General features: G+C 34.3%; 2 long non-coding RNA genes across 2 annotated transcripts; one reads left to right on the forward strand and one right to left on the reverse strand.

Annotated features, from left to right (window-relative positions):
* Nucleotides 1-1,198: 1,198 nt before the first annotated feature.
* On the reverse strand, nucleotides 1,199-2,849 carry LOC138136456 (uncharacterized). The gene is made up of 2 exons (XR_011161298.1): nucleotides 2,711-2,849; nucleotides 1,199-2,606 (listed from the first exon to the last, which is right to left on the reverse strand). It is a non-coding gene; the product is annotated as an uncharacterized lncRNA (long non-coding RNA).
* On the forward strand, nucleotides 2,191-3,079 carry LOC138136453 (uncharacterized). Its single transcript, XR_011161295.1, has 4 exons — nucleotides 2,191-2,324; nucleotides 2,375-2,740; nucleotides 2,789-2,882; nucleotides 2,940-3,079. It is a non-coding gene; the product is annotated as an uncharacterized lncRNA (long non-coding RNA).
* The last annotated feature ends 6,243 nt before the right edge of the window (nucleotides 3,080-9,322 follow it).

Genomic DNA, 9,322 nt, shown 5'->3' on the forward strand with positions numbered 1-9,322 from the left:
ATATTATCACAAAGTACAAGATCATTCACTACCAATATCTAATCCTGCATAGTAGAGAATTTCGAACTTTTGGAAATCGAAAAAATTATTTTAAGTCTACTACGATAACATTGCAAGGTACGAATGTACGAATACATCTTTGTTTATATTGTATTACCGTTAATAATAATAAATTAAATCACCTTCTTTATATGGATGACATAAAATTTTATGCATCTAAAAAGAATCACATTTTATCTTTACTAACAATAACTGAAAATTTCTCAAATGATATTGGCATGAGTTTTGGTATTGATAAGTGTAAAACGCAATCAATATGTCGCGGTCATTACGAAAATTTAGAATATATAACTAAAGAAGGAGAAATCATTAAAAATTTAAATAAAGGAGAATTTTATAAATATTTAGGTATTAATTAATCAAATCATATTCAACATTCAATTATAAAAGAAAATTTAGAAAAACAATTTTATTTAAGAATTAAATCTATTTTAAAATCAAAATTAAACGGTAATAATTTAATTAAAGCAGTTAATACATATGCTGTTCCATTGTTGACCTATTCTTTTGGTGTTATAAAATGGTCCAAAACTAATTTACAGAATATAAATATTCAAACTAGAGTTCTCTTTACAAAATTTTGTAAACATCACCCCAAATCTGCTATTGAAAGATTTAATTTACCACGCGAAAATGGTGGTAGGGGTTTTTCAAATCTAGAAATTCTACAACACAATCAAATTGCTTCACTAAAAAATTATTTTCTCAATAGAGCTCGTGATAACACTTTTTTTAATGCTTTGGTTTCAGCAGATAAAGGTTACACACCTTTAAATTTAAGTGATAATATAATTTCAGATATTGTTGGGCCAAATATACCTGACACTATAGCAAATATAAAACAAAAGTCTTTACATGGGAGATATTTTAAAGAGCTAGAACAGCCAGAAATTAATATTCAAGCTTCTCATGCATGGCTTAAAAAATCAAATATTCATCCTGAGACTGAGGGTTTTATATTTGCAATACAAGATATTATAAAAAAACACATATGCGGTTTAGATTCGATCATTGATAAATGTAGGATTTGCGGAACTGAAGGGGAAACCATTGAACACATCATTTCTTCTTGCACCGTTTTGGCTCAAAGCGAATATAAAAAACGTCATGATATATTCGCAAAAATTATACACATGAATTTAGCAGTTAAATTCAATTTATTAAAGGATACACAACCACATTACATTTATAAACCAGAAAGTTGTTTAGAAAATGACAATTACAAATTATATTTTGATCGAACAGTTTTAACTGACATTCACATTCAGCATAACAGACCAGACATTATTATTTTAAATAAACAACAAAAGCAAGCATATCTTTTAGATATGTACAGTGAGTTTTTTTTAAGACTGGCCATAGGGTTTTACATGCTAATTTTTCAACCCCCTGTTAACTTTTGTTCCGATGAAAATATTCAAACCATTTTTGGAATAAAGTTGGAAGATGTTTTAAACTATCGGATACATTACAATTCAATATCCCAAACTGTCGAAAAAGTTGTGAAAAAAATATTTTCAGGGCGCCGAAATAATAGTACGTCGAGCGGCCGCCAGAGTAGCGCCATTGTCGGCTCAACCAGCACCTGACGATCTCCACTTTTGGACGCTTTCGGCGCGCTAAATAGTTATTTGTATAGCAAGGCTGCGAAATCCTACTTTGACGAACCGAGAGAAAAATTGTCGTCAAGGCCGCTTTGCGGCCGAGACAAAACAATCTCGAGGTCGTCAAAGGATTTCGTAGCCAAGGTGTACACAACATTTTGTGTGCAACCCGAAAATTTGTAATTATAAAATGAACAAGTAAAATTTCCTTCACTGTCAATAAAAATAAAGTCGGCCTACATGTCGCCATGTCGCTATGGAAACGACATAAATAAAAGAATTCATTTTGAGAAAAATTAGAAAAATGTCGCAAGAAATTTACAACGTTTTTGTTCCGTCTACTTCCCCGGAGTTAAAAAATATTGCAGATTGTGCAGTGTCCAATTTAATACCAGAAAAGTCCAAACGGCAGTACGATAAGTGTTACAATGACTTTAAAGAGCGGTGTAATAAAAATAATATGAAAACGGTGTCGGAGATTGTTGTTTTGGCTTATTTAATGGAAAAATCAAAAACTGTGAAAAGTTCAACTTTATGGAGCACATATTCAATGTTGAAGCTCACGCTGAACATTCGGGATGGCATTGGTGTTACGAAGTTTCTGAAATTGGTACCTTTTTTAAAAAAAAGTCAGTTGGTTATCAGGCGAAATAGTCTAAGGTATTGACACGAGACCAGATCGATTTGCTGTATAATCTGCCCTTTTTTAGGTCATTTTAATCATGGGAATATCAGGAGCCATGCGAAGAGACGAACTAACCAAAATGATGAACATTCTGTATTAATAGTGGCCGTTCCTGACACAAAAACTGGCATAAAACGAACTTTTACTGTCACCAATCCAGAATTTGTAAGATTATACCGCAAATATGCAGCTCTTGTTCCGTGTACTCATCCAGAGTTAAAAAAATATTATAAATTGTGCAGTGTCGCATTTGAAACCTGAAAAATCGAAACAGCAATATAAAAAAATGTTACAGTGACTTTGAGACTGATGTAACAAGAAGAATGTGAAAACCGTGTTGGATAATGTTGCATTGGCTTACCTATTTACTGGAATTTATTTATTGTGGCAGGTAAATGTTAAATTCTGTTAAGATAAGTTATCATCTGCTCCCTTTTAGGTTATTTTAATCGTGGAAATATCAGATGCCGTGCGAAGAGACAAATAAACCAAAATGTCTGTTGATGCCATTCAGGATTCAGGATATGTTACTAGTTACTAGATATTTCCCTTTTTGACCAGTTAAAAATTAACCTATATAATTCTTCTAGATCGATAATCGGGATCTTTTTTACCGACTCGTCATTCATGAAGCCACCACTCCATTTGAAATTGGCGGGAACTTCAAACCAGATGAAAATTCTGTACTAATAGCGGCCGTTCCTGAGACAAAAACTGGCATAAATAAAACTTTAACTGTACCCAATCCAGATTTTGTAAGATCACACGGCAAATATAGAGATAGATATGTTGTAATTGTGATAATAAATAAATATTGAAATGGCTTTTACTTTTACGGGCGTCGTCAAGGCAACGGCTGCGAAATTCAATTTCGCGGCCTGCTCAAGGCACGCGAAGTGCTCATTTCGCGTACGGTTGCACACAAAAATATTTTTTTCACAACTTTTTCGACAGGTTGGGATATTGAATTGTAATCTATCCGATAGTTTGAAAAATCTTCCAACTTTCTTCCAAAAATGGTTTGAATATTTTCATCAGAACAAAAGTTAACACGGGGTTGAAAAATTAGCATGTAAAACCCTATGGCCAGTCTTAAAAAAAACTCACTGTATAGCTGTTCCAAATTCACACAGACATATAATACAAAAATTAATAAATATTTAGAACTCTCCGTTGCTATGAGAAATCTTTGGTGTTTAGAAAAAATTTCGATTTTACCATTTATAATTTCAGCAACAGGAATAGTACCGCAATCTCTTTTTAAAAATTTAAAAATTTTGGACTTAGAGAACACATTGGTGGTTGAAATTCAAAAAGGTCTATTATTATACTCATGTCACATCGTGAGGAAATTCCTTAACATTGACACAGAACATAAAACACAAAAAAGTCAAAATGTGGAGGCGAGACGCCGGTAATTATGTTGATAAGCACTGCACTATTACTTGATAGTATTATCCGTAATAGTGTATGTACTCCGGCAAAATTGCCGTGCCGCCGGGTGGAGGTGGGATACGAAAAATAAAAATAATAGATTTTTTTTGTCGGAAACATTTTTTCCATATTTTTTTCATGTACATTTAAACATCCTCGATAAGGTAGTAACAAGTTTGTACGCCAATTTTGGGACACCCTGTATATTAAGAATGCACGATGCGTAGAAGAGATAAATAATTGCTAAATGTGTAGTTAGATCATTGATTCATCAATTTATCATATTTATTTTGACAGTGATTTGCTTTGACGTTTTAGAAACTAGAAAATGTCAAAATTTCAAATTTCTCACTAAAAGCCGTTTTACAACCAACCGAACTTGTTACACATTGCTAAATTTTAGGAAAAATCCAACAGGTGGTGTTTCAATAGAAATGGCAGAGCCTATATGTCATTTTTATTGTATCCATGGAAATGCGAGAGAAAAATCAAAGCCATGTTGCCGTACGTTATTTGAGTTAAAACCGCCATAAAATTACTAGGTACTTGGAAGTAAAATAATTGAAAACCTGATCACAATCGTTCAGAATTATTATATCATGGGTTAGTAAAAAATAAATTGTCAAAATCTTTTTTAATATTTAAAATTTAAAATAAACGAGATGAAAACTGCACCGTTTGAGCCCCCATTTCTTCAAACTAAAATGTATAGAATGTATGTGTTATTTTTTTCATAATTTTCTAGCATGAGTTGACATTGCCCCACTGAGTTGTTCCGCGAATTTTGGGGTACCCGGTATACAGGGTGTCTCAGCAACGGCGATTGCAGTTTCGTCCGTAATCCTTTCATGCATAAATTAAAGATTACACTTTCGTCCAAATAGTTCAAATCTGTAAAACTTAAAATATGCAGTTTCGTCCTACGATAGATCAGGTATATAGGTACGCTGGGGTGGCTGGGTTTTATTACCTATCCTTTGGAAAAACCCGGTAACTCCTACCCTCTAAGTTTGCAAAATGGAAAATTTAGACATCCAAAAAAGTGTTTCTAAACGTGGAAAAGTATTGTTGATTGATAACAATTATAAGTTCAGTTTTTGTGATAAATTGTTGAATGGTGAGTCGAGATGGAGATGCAGTGTTCCAAAGTGCAACGCCACGATCTATACAATTGGTGAAGATTTTTTAATATCACGGCATAATTTAATCCATTCTCACGAGGAACTCAGTAAGTCAGCACTACAAAAACAATTCGTGGCAGTAGCAGCTAAACGCAAGGCTACTGAAGATATTGGATTACAACCTAAAAGAATTATCCATTCTGTTTTAAAAGAAAATGAATCGGATCAACTAACCATTGATGACGTAAAATCTGTAAAAAGGAGTATATACGGAGAAAGACGCAAGAAGTTTCCAAAGTTGCCTAAATCTTGTTTGGAATCGCATCGCGCTTTGGAGGACATAAAAGAAAAAATAATTACTAACAGAAAAGAAAAATTTTTGATGGTTAACGATATTGAATCCAACATAATAATTTTTTCGTGCGACGTAAATTTAAAGCATTTGTGCAGATGTACTCGTATATTCATGGACGGAACTTTCAAATACTGTCCAAAGTATTTCTTACAATTATTCACACTTCATGGATACTATAATGGGCATTATATTCCGTTGGCATTTTGTTTGCTCAAAGATAAATTAACAGAGACGTATGCAAAATGTCTAACTATTCTGTTAAACAAATGTAAGGAAATAAATTTGAAGTTCCAACCAGAAGAAATTGTGATCGACTTCGAAAAATCTATTCACAACGCCGTCAAAATTGTATGGAATGAAGTTAAAATAATAGGCTGTCGATTTCATATTAGTCAAGCATGGTGGAGGAAATTTCAAGAATTGGGACTATCTAAGGATTATAAAGAAACAACCGAAGTTGGAAAATGAATTGGATACTGTTTTGGTCTTCTTTTTTTGGGTAAAAAAATTACTTATTATTTTGTACAATTTCACATTAATTTTATGTTATTGTAATTTTCATATATTTTTCTCTTTAAATTTTTTTTTCTCTTTCTACGGAACCCGAAAGTGTTGGTGACTGTTTAGTGTTCGAGCTGAATGAAATCAGGCCACATAATCAGCAACTGGAAAAATTCCTAGATTATTTGGTCGAAACTTATATTGACGATGATGCTCCATTTCCACCAAAAATCTGGGCTTCGAAATCAGCTTGCAGCCGAAGAACCACAAACGCATGCGAATCGTTTCATGCTCACTTAAATAAATGTTTCAATTTTAGTAACCCCATACAGAGTTATCAGTCTGAAATTTACATACAAATTCAAAGCATTCATACAAAAAAAACACCTAATATCAGAACCCAGAAACGAGAAAACTACTTAAAAGAAAAAATAAAACAATTAGATGATAACCAAATTACTCGGCTTCAGTTCATTAAATTGACTTCCCACTATTTTAGTTTTTAATTGAATGTAAATATGTATATAAATATAATAAAATTATATATACAGTTTATTTATTTTCATTGTTGCAAACCCTGTCTTTCGACATGTCTTAACATTGGTAGAGACAGGTACTCAATAAATTTTATTAAGTACAACAGGTACTGCCGGACGAAAGTGCATGTACCCTAAAATTGAGTCCGGCCGAAACCGTAGGTTTTGCAGGTAGGGCGTTTTAAGGATTAGGTAATTAAAAGATTTGTCCGGATGAAACTGTATGTACCCTCTCAGCTAAGATTTTCGAGCCTAATATCTCGGTTATTTGCCAACGGATTTTTATGAAATTTAAAATGCAGATATTTTAGACCGTGAAGATTCAATTAGTAATAATAAAATTACCTCAAGTTAAAAAATGTAATTTTAACACATGTTTCCTTTATCGAAAATTATGCGCGATTATTATTAGATTGTTAAAGATTAAAAAATAGGGGTCTTCACAAACAATTAAGTAAATCACTTGTCTGATTCAACGAAAAGATTAGATTTTGTCGTTAAAAATTTAATGTAAAATTTGAAGGTATTTGAGCAGTTACCTTTTGAAACAATTGATGATTAATTGCCAAGTAACATTTTGTACACTCTTTAAAGCCTGTCAAAATTGGGCGCACTTTATCAGAAACGTCAAATTGTGAAAATTTATTGAAAATACTCTAAAAATAGACAGCGGCAGAAAATTCAATATTGTTGAAAAACGAAAAAAATTTTGCCTATGGAGGGTGTCACAAGAACTTCAATGACACAGTTCGTTTTCTCGTGGAACACTATCCAAATGTAGGCTTTACAAAATGTAAGGTTAAGAGAGTCGTCAACTTATTTGAAGACACAAGAAGCGTACGTAAACTAAATTACCTTGCTAAAATATTCCGACCGTGTTTTAGTCCTTTATGGAAGAATTAAAGCATCCAGTATAATAAATTACGTCCAAATGATGTCTTTAACTTTGTAAGTGTTTGTAAGGTTAGCAAGATAAACATCAAATATGTCACCTGCGCTTCTGCGAAAAGCGATGACCAAAATTCTGCAAAATTGCGCGTTTGTTTCATACACGTCTACGTTTTTGCATTTGCAGCTACGTTTAACACAGTTGTTGGCTTTTTTCTTGCAAACCAGACATCTTTCAAGGACAAATTTTTCCCTACAGCATTTTTTATTGACGATCAATTTTTTATGTAAATATTAATTGAATCAACATTTTAAAAAGGCATGTAAAAATTACGTTTTTAAGACGGGTTTTTGCATTAATGGGATTTTATTCTTCACCGTCTAAAATATCTGCATTTTAAATTTTACAAAAATCCACTGGAAAATAACTGAGTTATTAGGCTCGAAAGTCTTAGCTGACACACCCTGTATAATTTTTAATGATTTAATTTATTTAACAGTTGTCACCTTTTACAAAAACCTTTTCGTGTTCGTTTCCTGGGATATATAACCGGGAAAGTGGTATATAACTAAATACACAGGGTGGAACAAAAGTATCAAATATTGGCTGTAACTTTTTAATTTGACAATTTATGAAAAAATGTTTAATACAAAAGTTGATTGGTGTATTATCCTGCATCATCTGGTCTTTCTAGTTTGTTCCTATCTTCTTTTGTTTCGCTGCTGTGGCAACCAACTTTGGTTTTTTAAATAGCACCCATACATTTTTGGTGTGATTTTCAAACAAGCGTATCTTTCTGTATTCATAAATACAGTTTTGCCATTATGGGGAAAAAGAATAAAATTTAAAAAAAATAAACAAAGGTGATAAAATTAACTTACTAAGTAATAAAATGCAATATCAAGAATGCCATGGAAATTTGACAATTTTTGTTGAACGTCATGCATGATAATAAACCAAACAATTTTTATATTAAACATTTTTTCATAATTTTTCAAATGTGTCCGTGCTTTTACGGCGGCTACTTTGAGAAGTAAAGACTGTGAATCGCTCAGCGACTACGGAAACCAGAAGCTTCGCTGCATTCATCGTTTTTGTGATGCGCTACCGTGGGCGACTATACTGAGTATGATCGAATATGGCCTTGACCATGGAGAAGCCCAAGCTTCCATCAGGATCCGACAGCCAGGAGATGAGCGAGAACTCCTGAAGTTACTCTCCGAAATTGATGGACGTAGACGCAAATATCAAGCTGTGGTTGGCTCGCGTTCTTTTGACACGGTGGGAACAAAAAGCGCGGCGCGTTCAACAGCCCAACGGCCGGGTAGGTCAGGCCCTTTTTTCCGCGGAAAGTGCTTTAATTGTGGTCGGGTTGGTCATCGTCAAGAAACTGTCGCGTACAGTAGACAACTAAAAACCCCGTAGAAACGGAAAAGCCAGAGAAGCCAACCGAGTCGAAGGTGTCCACCAACACCGGGAATGTTCTAACCATCGCGGAAACTGATGCTTTTCATGACTTAGAAGTAACAAGGTTGGACGAACGGGATCTAGCACGACTAAAACAACTCCTGATCGAGACGTGGGAAGCAACTCTAGACCATATCACCACGGGGAAGTTGACGATCACACTGAAAGATGATATTCCAGTAGCGTACCGACCCAGACGATTAGCTCATGCAGAAAGAACCCAAGTCAAAGAGATCGTGGCAGACCTATTGCAAAAGGGAAGAAAAGGAAGAAAAATGGCGAGGCCCGATTATGTGTGGACTATCGCGACATAAACAAAAAGACTGCAAGGGAAAGATACCCGTTACCCTTCATACGTGATCTGCTCGACACTCTACGCCACGCGCGGTATTTTACAACACTCGATATGAAATCCGGGTTTCACCAGATGGAAATAGACGAGGGCTCAAAGCACATTACCGCTTTCATCACCCCGGATGGCTTGTACGAGTATCATAGGATGCCTTTTGGTCTCGTCAACGCCCCAGCCGTATACCAACGAGCCATTGATAAAGCCCTCGGAAAGCTCAAGGGAACGGAAGCCCACGTCTACATGGACGACGTACTAATACCCTCCGAATCCATAGAGGAAGGTCTGCAACGATTAGAGAATGTATTACACGCCTTAGCC

The sequence above is a fragment of the Tenebrio molitor genome, chromosome 8, assembly GCF_963966145.1.
Source record: "Tenebrio molitor chromosome 8, icTenMoli1.1, whole genome shotgun sequence".
NCBI lineage: Eukaryota > Metazoa > Arthropoda > Insecta > Coleoptera > Tenebrionidae > Tenebrio > Tenebrio molitor.